Source organism: Anser brachyrhynchus (genome assembly GCF_964034855.1).
Source record: "Anser brachyrhynchus genome assembly, chromosome: Z".
NCBI classification, from domain to species: Eukaryota; Metazoa; Chordata; class Aves; order Anseriformes; family Anatidae; genus Anser; species Anser brachyrhynchus.
Window position 1 is genome coordinate 73,617,164 of NC_137697.1, and position 16,892 is coordinate 73,634,055.

The 16,892-nt window shown below is 40.6% G+C and overlaps 1 protein-coding gene across 4 annotated transcripts in view; it reads right to left on the minus strand.

The window, feature by feature from the left end:
• The window catches only part of EDIL3 (EGF like repeats and discoidin domains 3), a 270,263-nt gene that overhangs the window by 252,037 nt on the left and 1,334 nt on the right, over positions 1-16,892 (minus strand). The gene's annotated exons all lie outside the window — the stretch shown is intronic.

Consider the following 16,892-nt stretch of genomic DNA (forward strand, 5'->3'; position numbering starts at 1 on the left):
TGACTAATGACCATCATTTGGCCTTAGCCTGCAGATCAGCGCCTCAAACTACCTACATTTGCTACTCATCAAAACTTTCTCCAGAGATGCTTTTCCCCTGCAGGATAAATTGGACCTGACTAATGCTGCTTAACACAAAATCACATTTCTCTCTCTTTCTTTCTTGAAACACGTTCTAGTACTCAGTAAGTTCACTGAATCATTACACATGGTCATCTAAACATTCATGGATATTGCCTAAGGTAAATAATTTTCTAGAAGTCAGCCCAATTAAATGATCCACCAGACTACTTTTTTTTTTTTTTTAAGGCTAATGATACTGTCATGATCTGCCTGCAGAAATTATCCAGTTTTTCAGTTCTGCTTAACATAACATTTGTATTGATAGTGTTAAAAAGCTTTTTTTTTTTTTTAATTTCCACCCTTTTCCCCAAATGACTTATACTTTGGTCTTGATGAACTAAATCTGAAAATCTCTCTCAGCTGACTACATGACTTGTCCCAAGGCTACAGTCCCCTTATTATGCAAATTAGCTCGGAGTAATTACAGATCATACGAGATCAAGGAATCTGAATATCCTTTCCTTGGAAACCCAGCCAAAGAAAAAGGCCATGGCAGCATGAAGGGTATAGGGGTCTCAGACCTTCAGCCAAGTATAGTATAATTCTTGCATATTCACTTGGGTCTGGGAGCTCACAAGTCCCCATGTTCCTTGAATCTCTCTTTCTGGAAAAGGGACGGCATACCCTTCCCTTTTAAAGAAAAGCAGGCACTAGAGCTTAAGACTGAAATTAATTAGTTTATTCACCAAAATCTCTACTACAGATTCTGCAATAACAGATGGAATCACAGAATCATAGAATCACAGAATATCCCGAGTTGGAAGGGACCCATAAGGATCATCAAGTCCAACTCCTGGCACCGCACAGGTCTACCCAACATTTCAGACCATGTGACTCAGTGCACAGTCCAATCTCTTCTTAAATTCAGACAGGCTTGGTGCAGTGACTACTTCACTTGGGAGCCTGTTCCAGTGTGCGACCACCCTCTCGGTGAAGAACCTCGTCCTGATGTCCAGCCTAAACTTCCCCTGCCTCAGCTTAACACCATTCCCACGGGTCCTGTCACTGGTGATAACGGAGAATAGGTCACCTGCCTCTCCACTCCCCCTCGTGAGGAAGCTGTAGACTGCGTTGAGGTCCCCCCCTCAGCCTCCTCTTCTTCAGGCTGAACAGGCCCAGTGACCTCAGCCGCTCCTCATACGTCTTCCCCTCTAGGCCCTTCACCATCTTCGTCGCCCTTCTCTGGACATTCTCCAACAGTTTAATGTCCTTTTTGTACTGTGGTGGCCAGAACTGCACACAGTGCTCGAGGTGAGGCCACACCAGTGCAGAGCAGAGCGGAAACTTTCAGTTAGTTGATTTAAACACTTTTTAGGGAAAAGTTGCCCCTTTTCACTACTTCCTTCATGTATTTGCACCCCCCATGGACAGACAGAAGAACTCTTCCTGATGCATGCCAGAATTTCTGGACAGAAGGAGAGGTCTGAATAAAGGAGAATGAAGATTTGAGCCCTAATCTTCAACCTCTAGAAGCATGCTAAGTGTGTTAATGCACTCCCTTAAAGTCTTCATTTCCTCCCAGTACATGAAGGATCCTCAGTTACAAAAGCTTACACAGTGCAACAAGTAATACTGCAATACAAACCACTATTACTTTGCTTGCCACTTGATTCTAAAAAGCGTGAAAGTGAGAACCATCACTGGCTGATGTTCTGCCAATTTTTTTCATTAACGGCATCTCTAAGACATTGCCTTTCGTATCCACTGGCAGAGCTAATCATCGCAAGGTCTCAATATTCTTGAATTTGTATTAATTTGTCATCTTTCACTCGTGCTTTCAGAAATGGAATAGACGGTGACTTTCTGAATACTGCTGTGAAGCATTACACGAGCACTTTGCTTTAACTAAGATCACTTCTCTCGCCCTTTCCTATCACACCCAACCTGTGTCATTTTGTACTTTCAAAGCTCTTGGAAAGGATCTCTTGTAATGTATCATCTCTTACCCAGTAACAAGAAGTCTAGCTGAACCTTCCATGTATTTGAAAATTCATTTCCAAATCAGCTTGTGTTTCATTCTCTCCCACACTGCCCTTTACCCTTGCAAAGGTATTTCTGAGAAGTTCAGCAAAGCTGCCTTTTATCTTCTCTAAACCTATTGTAAAGCTCTCCTTGTCACACCAGACCTTTAGTCATACCAGACTAGCAGAATAGCCATTTTGACCATGATTAGGCTCCTCCTGTGTTCAGCCAGCATTTTCTCCTATTCTTAGGCTGCAGTGTTTTTTTGTTTTGTTTTGTTTTGTTTTTTGTGTAGTTATCTACATACAATGCTACAATGCAGAGGTGCCAACTGAGGCATCCCTACTGACTGTGAGAGAAGAAGTATTTAAAACCAATGAGACTTTTACCCAACCATGGTCTTCAAAGACTGGTCACAAAACCTTGTACTATGGCACTGGTTCTGCTGCAATTCAATACACCTTCTTACAAATAGACAGTACTACCTACCCCGATTATCAACAGTAATATTTGCAAAGCAATTTCATGCACTAGATTTGAAATTATAGGAACAGTAGTAGGATAGATGCATAACTGGAAATCAAGCCAGTGGCTTGAAAATAAACCACAGTCACCTTATTACTGCAGGCAAATGCATTAAATGGGAGTAAAAGGAATCAGCAACTGTTCTGTCAAATATGCTTAGCATCCTCCACACATTATGCCACTAGTGCCGTATCAGCAGTATTGTTACCATTTCAGAACTGTAATGAAAAAGTTAACAGAGAAAAGGACACCCTTAATTTGGGATTTTCACAGAGGTACATTTGGCTGGTAGAGTCTTTGTTGTAGCATTAGAGGAAAATAGAGGAATATGAGCATTGACACTGAACATAATTCTAGGTTGATGACTTGTGTGATAAAGAGTGAAATACTTAATCTCAGAATACATTTTCTAGAATCCACGGCATTGCAAGATTGTGCCTTTTTTTATTCTAAATTCTACTGAGCACTCTCAATTTATAATGAAGGCAATCAAAGGCAGTGAAAACTTCCCAGAACTGCTCAGCTTATTCAACCTACATTTATTCGTTTTTCAAGTAAAAGAAACATTTCATATGGAACTAAGAGAAATATAACACACGATCAATGGTCAACGATCAAGACTGTTTAATGTATGCATATTTTTATTTTTCTTATGCAATTTCCGTATACTGATCAGCTCTGTTTATACATAGCTTTTGTTAATAAATCAGTGCAGGGTACATTCATTTTACTGGCTAATTTGCTCAGAACTAATTCCTTGAAGCAGAGCCCAGTGAACTGAAGAGCCTATAGTTTTTAAGAAAAATATAACAGCCCTTCCCATTAGTTTTAAAGATCAGCTGCTTTATTATACAAAATATTTAATTTCTTACTTCAGCCAGGAAACAGGGAAGTTTTAAATTAGATAATTAATTATTAGAAAATGTCTGGTCTACACCCAGAGTGTGACCAAAATGAATCACCAATTCAGTTCATTTTAATTTCTTCCCTTAACACACATATCAGCAGAATTGTTAAACTCTTTGCATGAACACTGAATCTTAAATCTATAAATCTCATCATCTTAGCTGGAGTTTTCTATCTGAGATCTCTTGTGCCAAATCCAGATTGCATTTTAAAATGCAGACTCATAACTTCATTCCAATATACTTGAAATAGATGTTTTCCTGTCACAATCTGGAAATTGGACATTTCCATTACTACTATCTCAAGGAAGAAAATGTTCAAGGAGAATCTCTATGTACTGTCAACCATTTTTTTCATCTGTTTCATAAACAAACATAAAAGGAAGTTAGTAATGGAAGTAAATTTTTCTTTTTGGATTCTTACTGCCAGCCCACACAGACACAAAACTATAAAGTGAAAACTGCAAAACAAAAGAAAAAAAAAAAAAGGAAAAACATTAGCACTGGAAATTACAGCTTGTTTAACACAGTTTAGACTTGTTTATTAATTATAAGCAACAATTACAAAGTAAATAAGCAAACAAAAACAAACAATAAAAACAACAACAACAACAAAAAAGATGTACTCTGTAGATGATCTTAAGATTTTATATTTGCTAGCATTCCCATAAAATACAATCCCAATCTTTACATAAAGGAAAAAAAAAAAAAAAAAAAAAGGATAACTGAACAAAAGTGTCTGAATCTCACACAGCAAGTCAGCATGGGGCTTAGAAGGGGCGTAAGTCTTCATGCTCACCACCCAGGAAGGGTCATATCTTCAGAGAAGATAACTTTCATTCTCCTGCCATGCAGTACTGTGAAGAGTCCATCTTCATACTCCTTGACCCTCTTGCTGCAAGCACTGGGGCTGCCACTGGACCTCCAAAACATCCCCTTGCAGGCCAGGGTCTCCAGCCTGACCAGTGTGGTGGTGTCCCCTGACCTCACCCTGGTTTATCCAGAACTGAACTGGGGATCAGCTCTCCCTCCTCATAGCAGGACTTTGCACTTGTCCTTTTTTATGGCTCCTGATATCCCATTCACCCAGTCTGGCTTCTTTGAGTGGCAGCCCTGCCCTCGAGTGCATACACTGGCTGCCCCAGTTTGGTATTACCTGCACTCTTAGGTGGAAAGCACTCATTCCATCACCTCCTTCAGGTCACTGATATAGATCTAAAATGGTAGAGGTCCCAGATAGGCCCCCTCAGTGCTCCATCGACCGCTGCCCTCTAAGTGCCATCATCCAACCAGTTTTTACCCATCCTGTTGTCTGTCCATCCAAACCATCATGGCTTGGATGGATGTGAGAACAGCAACAGTGCCAAAAGCCTTGCTACAAACCATGTACATGATGCCCACTTGTCTCCCACCATCCGCAAAACAGTCATTTCTTCCCAGGAGGCCAAAAGGTGGGCCAGGTGTGATTTATCCCCATGCTGACAGCACCCAGTCACCTTCTCCTCCAGGTGCTCCATGATCTTCCCAGGGACCGAAGCCAGGCTGACCAGCCTGGAGTTTCCCAAATCATCTTTTTGAAAAATGTGTGCAACACTTTCATTTCTTTGGTCTCTGGGGACCTCCCTGGATCTCCACGACCTCCCAGACTTTATAGGAGCATCACGCTGCATGGACATCAGCCAGCTGTCACCAACCTCAGGTGCAGCCCATCTTGTCCTCTTGGCCCATGGATCGAGTTGTCTACCCTCTCCCTGACTTCTTGCTCACTTGCTGCTGGTCATTTCTGTCCCTTACCCATCTCCCACAGAGGTCTGGCAGACCTGGCTGTGGAGGACTGAGGCAAAGGCAGAGTTTAGTATCTCTGTTTTCCACAGATCATTTGAAAGTGGTCTTCTATATTTCCCTCCTTCCTTGCAGTGAAGGACTTGAGTTGTTGGCTTCTTGGAGTCTTTAAAAGACACTGCCAAAATTGTGTTTGTTCTCCCCCGTACTCATTCCTGCAGCCTGAGACTGGGGAAGCAGCATCATTTCTCAGTACTCTTCTTCTGGGCCAAGGTCACTGAGATGTACCACGGTGGTTGGTCCAGCTCACGCCAGGGGCAGTCTTGTCTGGCATATAATCATAAATGAACCATGTTTCCCCAAGAGTAAATGACCACTTATAACACCTATATTTGACAGACAGAGGTTTTCATTTCAGGTGCACACACTGTTCCTCAACTAGTTTACTGCAAAGGGATGACCATTTAGTATCACAAAAAGTTGACAGATGATTCATACAATGCTGGCAAGCAACCCAAATCAAGGGCCCCGTATCATACCATAAAGAGACCTGCAGCAATTAGGGCACAAACACACCTAGTGCAGTGCTGGCAGTTTTTCCTCTCTGTTTTTGCCTGAGAGAGAAAGGAGTCCAAACCAGAAAATGCAATAAAACAAAAAATTTCAGAGAGGTTTTAGCTCATTCTGTAATGAGCTCTACTGCAGCTCTTTCTTGAAGGTTCTGTGACACCATATAAACCTCAAATTTACTAATAATTTACTAATAATAAATTTACTAATAACAAACCTACATGTATGATTTGAAGATTTAATTACCTGATTTGAACATGAAGACACAGCTTGCAATACAAATAAAGGTTTTGTCAAACACCGACATTAATTTAGGTGAAGCTTTGGTGTAAAGTTATTCCGCTGTATTCACAGGAGCTGTCCCAGGGTTACTAAAGCTGAGAGAAGCCACGAAAATCCAGATTCCTGAAAGAGTTAAATGTGAAGAGCAACCTACTTTCAACATCAAACTTGGATTAATATCTACCACAGTCCTCGGTCTTTGAAGCATCAACTGAAAAACCAGAAATCCATAAGCTCAAGTCCATTCAATGATAGGAAAAAAGAAAAAAATATATATAAAAAAAAGGATAAAATAATAGTCCAGAGAAGAGAAGTGGTTTAAGGTACAATATAAACCCTAAATGTGAAAAACTTTGAAATAACACTGTGTTTGACAAAGTGAAGCCTTTTGTCTGCATTTTCTGCCCTAACTGTACTGCAATTGTGGCTGACTCTAGACCTTGGCCATTATCGCATGTAACACTGATAATTTTTAGATCTATTAGAAAGCTTTCAATTTGTCACAACAGTTCCAGGAAAACGGAAGGAAAAAAAAGCACGGAAACCCTTTGTGCAGAGGAAGAAAGTAGGACCTCATAAAAGCCAGGGGCTTGAAGAAACAAAAAGCCCAGGCAAACAAGAGAGACCTGCACCTCTCTGTTCCACAAACATAAATACACACCTCTTTACTCTTCCAGGCAACAGTAAAAATTCTGAGTAGTTAGTGATAAACAAACTAGGTCACTACATAGATACCATGGATAAATATAGTAATTTCCAATGCAGGGAAATGCTCCCAGAAAAAAAATTTGGAAAGCCTAAGATGGCTGTACTGAATGCAGAAGCCTTTTTTTCTTTACAAATGCCATTACCATTATTCACTTTTTGGTGAACATTGCGGAACATAAATACTACATAAAGATCTGCCTTGTGTCAGTACATACAGATCTGCTAGAACAAGCCAAAAGCCACCACAAACACTGCAGGGCCATACAGTAATTCCCCATCCTCTCCTGCCAATACATTTCTTTTACAATTTACACCACTGCAGCTTATTCACAGACTGACCACCTATGAGTGGTCCTGTATATACAGGATCATATAGCGACATCTGCACACTGGCAACATACCACACAGACATGATTTCTTTCGAGTGCTCATTTCCATCAGGAAAATAAGGTCTGTACTCTGCCCTAAAGAGGGTAAAGACTAAGTACGCTCCCTTTCCACCTGGACAGCAACAGCAAGCATCTTGCACAGGATCATCCTTCCCTGGTAGAGTATCTCTGTCCCTACATTGTGGCCTTCAGGCTGCTCCCGAGAGTCCAGCCTCCAGGCACAGCCTACGTGGCTGAAGAGCAGAGATATGATGCAGCATTTTTGCACTGCTCAGGGAAGGTATGAGCCGAAAGAAGTTAGTATTTTATTTTTAAACTGCATCGATTTAGAAGAAGCACCGCCTATAAAGTCAGTTTCAGCAGATATACACTACAGATTGTAATCTACTAGTACAGTAATTTTATGTCTTTTATGCTGTTCTCTTTCAAAGAACAGATGTAATATGTCTAAAATCTTCGGTAATTTTACTGCTATATCTTAACAGGAAAATGGGCAGAACAAAACTATACCCATTCTGAAGCTGCTTTTTCTACAGAAAATGTGTTCTGAGATCCTATATTAAAGGCTTTTAAAAATTATTCCAACTGTTACAAAATACATATACCATGCTGTAAACAGACTGGGCATTTGCAATTTGAATGTTAAAAGCTTCTAACACCTCATTTTGAAACTGGAAAAGAAATTAGAATCTCTTGCATATACAGTAATAAAGCAGGAACACCAAAATAACTCCAACTGAGAGTTTTCCTGAAACAGCAATTCTAGAAGATTACCTGTTTGTGAGATCCATGCAAGTCTTTGGGTAAATATCACTAGCGTGCTAACACCACACACACACTGTAAAATCCATGTGCAACCAGCTGCAATATTTGCAGTGCAGAGACTTACACTACAGGAGACCTAACATCCAGGCTCTAGGTAAGCAGATGTAAGTCATCAAATTTCATTATTTTTCTTAAAAGTAGATGCCTTTCCATGTGATGTATTGACCTTTGTCTTCAGACTTCAGGGATGCTTTTTGTAGCATCTGGAAGGTGCACAGGTGCACACACTTCAAGAAAAGAGAAGGAGGAAGAAAAAAAAAAAAGCTTGATGTGACACAAGATACAAAAAAAAAGATTACTATGGAAGATGCTGGCATAAAACATTAGGAATATCTGCCAGATTAGAACATCTACAGGGTGAAAGAATACCTTCCTGAATCTACAAAAACATGCAAGAAAAAAATTTCCTGTATTTCTTGCTACAGTTCTTCAGCTTGGAAAATGGTGCTACCCAGTTCAGAAAACTGACTATATGTAATCTGATTAATCTTTATCTCAGTTAACTTGGGTCACAGTTTTGGGTTATTCCTCCTTCTCTCCCCTGCCTTAAAAGTAAATGTTTAGTTGAGATTTAAATCTCCTACTGGAAAAGAAAGTAATTTACCTATACTTAATTATTTATTGCTTTCTACAGGAAACATACAAAAACTTTCAAAACTTGTCTACTAAAAAAAATTGCCAGCAGACCAAATTGGTCAAAATTAATCACCAACTGGTTTCAGACCCCAGGAAGAGACACAGAGCTAGTGTGTGAGGTTGGGGTAAAGGAACGCTGCCACTGGGAATGGCACAGCACTTCATCAAGTCACGTACTCGCTGAAGGATGCTCCTTGGTCCAACGCAACCCAGTCACCAGACTCAACAGGTGTACATTCACATGAACTGCTACCAGAACAAATAACTGAAATATTTTAGATCTACATTTTGAAGAGTTTCCCCATGGAGTAACTGAAGCATGTCATGGTTTTACTCATTCATTTTGGCTGCTTCTCTCTTCCTGCTCAGCCTTCAGTTAGCCCGAATGGAGGAGCCAGAGCCACGTCTCCTCACCCGCAGCTCTAAAGCAGTTTGCTTGCCCATGAACAAGCAAGGGGAGAGACTTTCAGGGAGGCAGCTCCTCCTGACTGCTCTCTGTGGCCAGGGAGTGATCTTTATCCACAAGCTAAATAGTTTGTGCATAGTAATTAGGGAAGAAAAACACTGTTATCTACCCTCATCAAAATAGTCTACCAGGAACATTTTTGTTAATCAGCACTTGATTGGCCCCAGGACAGTAAGGCAGTGTGCCTCTGGGCTGGGAGGTGGCAGGAGAAATGCAGAGCTTGCTCCTCCGCCTGCAGGAAGGTACTGCAAGTGCACACAGACAGGAACTCAACACATACTCAGAAGTATGGTTTTTGTACCTGGTCTCTACAGTAGGTGATATATAACTACACACATGGGACAGGGAGGAGCTTGGCATTTTCTGCCTAGGGTGGAGGAACAAGCAAGCTTGTGTTAGTGCTCAATATGGCTTAAGTTCACCTGTTTGGTACTGAAAAATGGACTTGGGACATTCACACAAACACTGATAGCCAGCAAGCACTCATAGGGGTAGGTCCAGAAATCTATTTCTCAGGAAAAAACACCAGATTTGTTGCTGAGAAAAGCATCTGTAATTTCCCTTGCAGAAAGAATGTGAGGATACATATAGTGTCCAACAACACCATGACGCTCACTGCTCCCTCCCACTTCCCATCACCTTTCCTTGCACCCGTACTGGGCCTTGGCTGGTCCTGCCACTAAGTCACCTAAGAAGCTGAACTATCAGAAAACCAGCATTGCAGAGAAATGCAGTTTTCTTTTGCTCTGCATGACACCATCACCAGTGCTGAAATTACGGAAATTAGTGGCAAACAGCAACTAGAGGGGCTTGGACACCAAACACCCAACAAAGTCGCTCATCTCAGCTGATGCTTAGCGGTAACAAACTGCATGGACTGAGAAGTCCCTACAGACTAGACCTTGCCCCTCACCCCTCCAGAGGCCAAGCAGCAGCATCTCTACCCACAGGTCAGAGCCGCAATTTTACTACCCTACTTTTACTTACACTCAGCACTATAGCTGTATATTAGCACATAATTACCCAACCATACTGAAGGATACTGAGGCACCTTAGGGTAATAATTGCTCTTGATGTGTGAAGTAATATAGATGTAGCCTTAATGTGCAGCCACTACATATTGCCAACCATGCTTTACTCAGCAGAATTCAGGGCTCTGACTCGGAATGTTGCTTTGATTTTTGACTACCTTTTTTGAGACTACACTTCTGAGTATGTCTGACATCGCTTGAATTATTTTTTTTTCTTTCCTGATCTCTGTCTGTCCACTGTGACTTCAGCAGCAGGCTGAATCAAAGACCTACCTTTCCGGAGGAGTTCGGTTAATTACAATGAAAAACGATAGCTGTCACCCACAGGAACCACAGAGCGTAAGCATATGCATAAGGATGCAGGGTATGACAATGCAGCATTTCTAAAAGACAACATGCACCTGAACAAGTACACCAGATTAAACAGAAGCCAGATGAAGGAAGTCAAGAGGTTAGAACACGATGGGATTGATCACACCTAGGGAAATAAAAGTCATTATTAAAGAGGTTGGTCTTTATCCTGAAGGAGTGCTTATAACTGACCCATCATTTTATATGAGGTCAGGAGGTAAGCCATAAAAGAGACATCTAAGAAATTAGACAAAAGCATCATTAAAGAAATATCTATAGAATGCACAATAGAAGAGAACTACTAGATCATTTTAGCTACTTCTCATGACAACAGCATATAATTTCCCCATACATACTGTATGCCATTCACTGTATTGATCTAATTTTTCCTTGGAATTGTTCAAGTCAATGGATGTTCAGTGTTTTTTAAATAGTTATGGAATAGCATCTGAGAGCAATCAGCTACTAGATCTTTCTTTTTTTTTTTTTTTAACCTACAAAAGTCCTTGTAAGACAATCCTGTGCAATTCCTCACACAAGTAAGAAACCTGACAAGTTATGCAGCAAATGATGTTTTCTCCATCTCTGTTTTGAAAGCCCAAACTGCAAAGGGTATGAATAAGAAAAAAACAGTCTCAAAGCCCATGCCACTGTCTCTAAACATAATACTTAGCTGGAAAAATGAAAACTGGCAAACAGATTAAAGTGGTACAGCCTATGGGACTGTAATAGAGAATAATCAGAGAGCAAGCCTGGATTAAAGGCAATGCTTGTGTGCAATGATATCCAGCAGGGACAGAGGCTGTCGTACATGAGGGGGAGATGGACAGAAAGATGTAAATGTTAAAACTAAAATAAATCAATGCTCTTTTATTTTCTATTTTTCACACACACAGCGTATCTAAGTCTTATCCAAAAGTATTTTCTAAATTGTCTGTCGTAGCGTTGCTATTGTAGAAACCTACGGACATGAGTAATCACAGGGCAGAAATTACTGTTATTTACCCACTGCTGTCACAGCTCTCCATAATTATACAGGTTGACACAGCATCTTGACAATGATAGGAAAAAAGCAGTTTTTATAAAAATTTTGTCAGCTCCCTACATAGAAGCATGGCAAATAAAATTACTTCAGCTAAAAATTGGCAAAGCAATCATCTCTTTCAATTTTTTTCATCTATGTCAAAAAGTTGCTGTTGGGAGAACACTCTGGCTCTGCACCAGTGCCTTGCGCTGTTTAAAACTGAAAACAACTGAGAAAAACAATGAGTTGCAAGGGAGCGGGACAGGAAGAAGGAAAAGAAGGCTGTTTGCAAAACACTGAAAAAGTCTTGCTCTGTATGAGAACAAAATTGGAGACTCTCAATTTAAAACCTTGGCCTGAAACACTTCAGAGCTGACACAAACCCATGCTGTCCACATCTTTGCTCGCACCTTCAGTTTCCCACTCAGATGAGCCTGCCCAGGCTCCAAGCAAGGAGCAGATCTCCCTGTGCCTGCTGACCATCCTCCATCTCCTGCTCCTCCCTGCTGTCATCTTCATGCTCAGGTTTATTGCTTAAAATACTGTGTCTCAAGTCCTGACTCCTGAAACTGGCCTTCTGCAGGCACGAGTGGTATTGTTAAGATATGCTGGGTTCTCCATGTGAACCATGCAGATGAATACTTTCCTCTGTATTTTCAAACAACTTCCACAAAAGTCCCGTGACTTTGAGACTTTGCCTACAGATGGCCAAAACTAAAGTTTTGGGAGGTGAAGTGAAGAAAACAACCATGAGTCTCAAAAATAGTTTTAAATGTTTGCTGCTTTTGCCAAATGCAACAGATTTTGCCTTGAACTATGGAGCTCTGCATCTAGAGTTCATAGAACAATTAAGTCTTATTTAACATTACCCAAACAATTTGAAAATGGTTTATGAAGTACCAGACTAGATGTGTGGCACATAAGTGAACATAATTCCACTGCTGAAGAGAATGGATATGCCCACTATATATGTACATGGCTACTATACAGCATGGAAAATTAACTTTTCACGTGTGTTTCATAGGATAGTGTATTCACTCACACACCACATGCTGCAATTATTAGCTAGATTAGCTTGACTTTTTATTAGTGGACCATGGTCTATTTAATTTCTCAACTTTTTAAACTTAAAATAGCTGTGACTGAAAGTAACACAGCTTGCTGATCAAAAGCCAACCAACCAACAACAACAAAAGTGTTAAGTATATTCCCATGATACTTAAACTGAGATTTTACAAGATCCCAAACCACCTGCACGTGACAAACATGCACAAATTCTGCACCTCCAAATTTCTGGGATCCTTCAGTAATATCCAGTGCCCAGGCTTGTGCTTGCAGTTTTTGTTTTCAGGTGGGCCCATGGATTGGTTGTGCAGTAAGAAGGGCACAAAAGCTCCTTTGCTTTAGTGCTCTATATATACCACTAGGAAATTAGGCTTATCCTACTGTCAGTACACACAGTGAGTAGCTCTCCCTCTAAGATAAGGTCTTGCACAACCTAAGTTCCCTACAGAGGAAACCTAGACCCATTATCAGCGATATAATGCACTGAACTTAGGCTCATGTTGGTTTTCCCCTTATTTCCTCACTTCGCACCCTTTGAATAAAATATGTGTGTAGGTCCTCCATTAGTTATATTCCAGCATTTTCCAAGGTTTTTAAGTTTGTAAATGTTAAGGTACTTACAACCCTTATTTGGGTTTAAATCTCATAACTCATCTTTCATTTTCTAGTGTGCTATTTGACTAATAAAAATGAAACTCACGTTCTCACCGTGAAAATGCTTTTAAAGTCAAAAGAAATTAACAGTGTTTTGATCCTCAACACATATTCTTTCAAAATTGAGGCAGCTAGGCCTCAGATATGCTTCAAAGAAGCCCAACATAATTTGTAATACAATGCAGACAGTCCTCTAAGACTTCAGATATGCTGTTGGCTCTGGGGCTTACGTAAGTTTGAAATGTGTAAATACATTAAAAGAAAAAAAAAAGAGAAAACAATAACATGCTGACTGCTATGAGATTCACAATAAATTTGAGAATAACATATATTTGCTCTGACTCTTGCAGTCTCTTTAAGCACTGCTTTTCCAGGGCCAGGTTCTGGTATCTTTACTTACATTGATGGGATATCTGGCTGCGAGTATGCCACGGCTGCTGTGTTGATAAGTGCTGTATAAATAGCTAGTTCAAGGCATAAAAATCAACATCCTAATGCAAAGCATTTGTCTTTTGAAATAACTTCCAATGTGGATCATTTCCTTGATTTTCAGTTGGATGTCAACTGGAAAAATGGGAGAGGGATGAAAGATAATACAGTGCCCCTTTTCACTACGCTATCATTGAAACACAGCTTTATATGAAATATATCCTTTGAAAGAAGACATACAGGATTTAAGTACGTAGGGCAGAGAAAAACAAAGTTGGATACTTGAAAAGAAAAATAAAAGAAAATAAAAGAAAACAACACAACCAACACTATTAAATCCAGTTATAAGAACACACGGCTTGACATCAAATTCTGTCCTAGACTGACCAGACACGGACTGGATGCAAGAGTGTATCTGCTATATGCTTTCTGGAGGCTGTATGAGCAGTCATGGAAAATCAATTTGTATACAAATGTAATTTGTTAAAAGAACAGTGGAAATCATTATGCAGGGTCACACTGTCAGCAGTTTGTACAGAAGCAGATGCCGTCCAAAAAGACAAAGGTGTGTTCAGAGGAATCTTGGTCTTTAAAAGTGTCTGTGATCTTTTCAGTCTTTTGGCACAGTTGCATGTGAACAAACATACAGTTTACCTCTGTTGTTTCTCAGGACTTTTACTCGTTGCAGCTCATTCCAGCTGCAGAAAGAGAGTTTACAGACACTTCTAAGCCTCAGAGAGAGTGGAGGTTCCCACTGTAATGGAGAAAAAGCAACATCTATGAAATGGTTCCTTGAAAGTTCCAAAATATTATGTCTCAGGCTCACAGTCACAAATTAAAGAAGAATGAGATTTGCTTGGTTTCAGCAATGTCACTATCACTTTTAGGCAAATGAAACCTAAAAACTCAGCAACAAGGAAAATGAAAATGTACAATACAATTTAAGGATCAGCTCCATGACAAAGACAGCTCAGATGGTAAACCTTCAGAAGATCCTATTGCAAAACCATTCAATACATAGACATGGAATACACGGTACCATTACCACAGCTGATCAGTTTGCCCTGCTCCATGAAGTAAATCTGGGGACTAAGATAGCCACCAGTTTTCAATAATGTTTTCCCCTCATTTGATCCCAATCTTCACTCACTGTTCCAAAAATCTGTTGGCAATGATGTGCTTATTTATTCCTACAAAATGCACAGTGGAACTAAAGAACCTGCACTACTTCTGCAGATGAGATGCTCTGTATCTGTTCCACCTGAAATAATCTCCTGTAGTCTCTGTAGTCACTCTAGTAGTTAGTTACTGTCTGTCTGCTGCACGGTGGAACGTCAGATTTGCTCTTGTTCTGATTTGAAGAAGGAACAGAAAAAAAAGTAAATGTGAACCTTTACGGCTGTTTAGAAATAAATATAAAAGCATATCCCTCATTAAAAATGCAACTGCATCTTTCTTGCAAGCTAAGAAGTAGAAGTCACTGCACCCTTGAAGCCTAGCTTCATCATATACATGCATACAAACACATCTCTGAAGATCAGACTCCTGTTACAGTGCATGAGATTGCAAATTTGTCAGACCAGCCACAGAGAAGATAATTCCAGTCTTCCACTGGGATGACTTTCATGTTACTGGGATGACTTTAGCCCTCTCTTGCAACCCCCTTCCCCATCCCTCTCTCCCCTTTTTTAAAGAAAAAAAAATGATTTGCTGATATACTATGTATGTGTTCCAAATGCAAAAAGCAAAAAAGGTTTTTAAGATGTGATAAATCGACTGGAATTTGATCTCCATCATTACCCTTCAGTGCTCCAACAAACAATTGGTATTTTCTATTTGAGGGCAGATTTGAAACATAGGTCTGTAATGAACCGTATAATTTAACTTTGATCTGCAGTTGGAATTTACCCCTGAAGAAAGCAAGGAAGAACTGACCACTGCACAGATGACATTACCATAGGTTTTCGTTATACATTCATTATACTCCATTATGTGAACGGACTCATCAGCAAGTAATATTCAAACAATGCACAAAAAGTTTTGCACCGTTCAAAAACTGCTCTATAAAGAGTTTGTTAGTTACAGTGCTTAGAGTCTACATAAATTGAGAAGACCTATTAAAAGTAAACATTATGACAGCGAGCAAAATTAACCCACTATATCACACTTGCCAAGCAGCATTTTATTCTGCTTCAGCATTAAAAAAAAAAAAAAAAAGACTGTATAATTTTCTTCTGTTCCATTTTGAAACCCAAGGACAAACCCTTAACTGAACAATCACAGCCCAAGCAGGAACAGAACAAATGGACTCTTTCTTCCTATTTCTCAGCTCTAGAAAATCTGTGAAGTTTTCTGTGCTCTGAAGTCAACTAAAAACATTGCAAAATCGTAGACTTAAATGAAAAAACATCTCAGGTGTAAACCCCGCACAGTCCTACAGAAGCCCAAGGCAAAGCCAAATGGCATGTGTAGACTTTGTGTCAGTTGCAGTGTCTTTTGCTTAAAAGACTTTAGGCATAAACTGTAGGTACAATGACATCTTGCATAAGCTATCACATGCTCGCTGCAACTGTGTTAACGTTATTGGATTTTGAGGAGCCACCGTGCTGAATAATTTAAGATCTGATAAAATATTCAATTTTACTGATACATCGGTTTCATTTTAAAATGGAAAAAAAAAGTGAACAGTGACGAGAGCAGGTCGCAGTCAATGAAAATACTCTTGTGAGTCCTCAGGATAACACTTGTTCTACTCAGTTTCGGGGAGGTACAACCAAGACGACAACAAGGTCTTCCTCAAACCCCCCCCCCCGAGACGTGCCTTGCCCATGGAGGGACCGCAGCAGCCCCCACCCGGAGGACGAGGCCGCGGTTCCCGGCGGCCGAAAATCCTCACCCGTGCCCTGCAGCCGGGGCTCGGGGGAGCCTCCAGGGGCTGCGGGGAGCTGCTGGGGGTCGTCCCCGGAGGATGTGGTGGCCAGGACCGGGCAGGTGAGCTCCGGCCACCCCCGGAGCCTTCCTTCCCCCTCCGCCGGTCCCCGTCCTCCCGCCCGCACCGCCGCCGGGTGAGCCCCGACAACTTTTTTTTTTTCTTTTTCTTTTAAATGCGGAGTCGGAAACCCCACTCTGCTTACAGTGAAGGCTTATTTCAAACAATGATGAAGA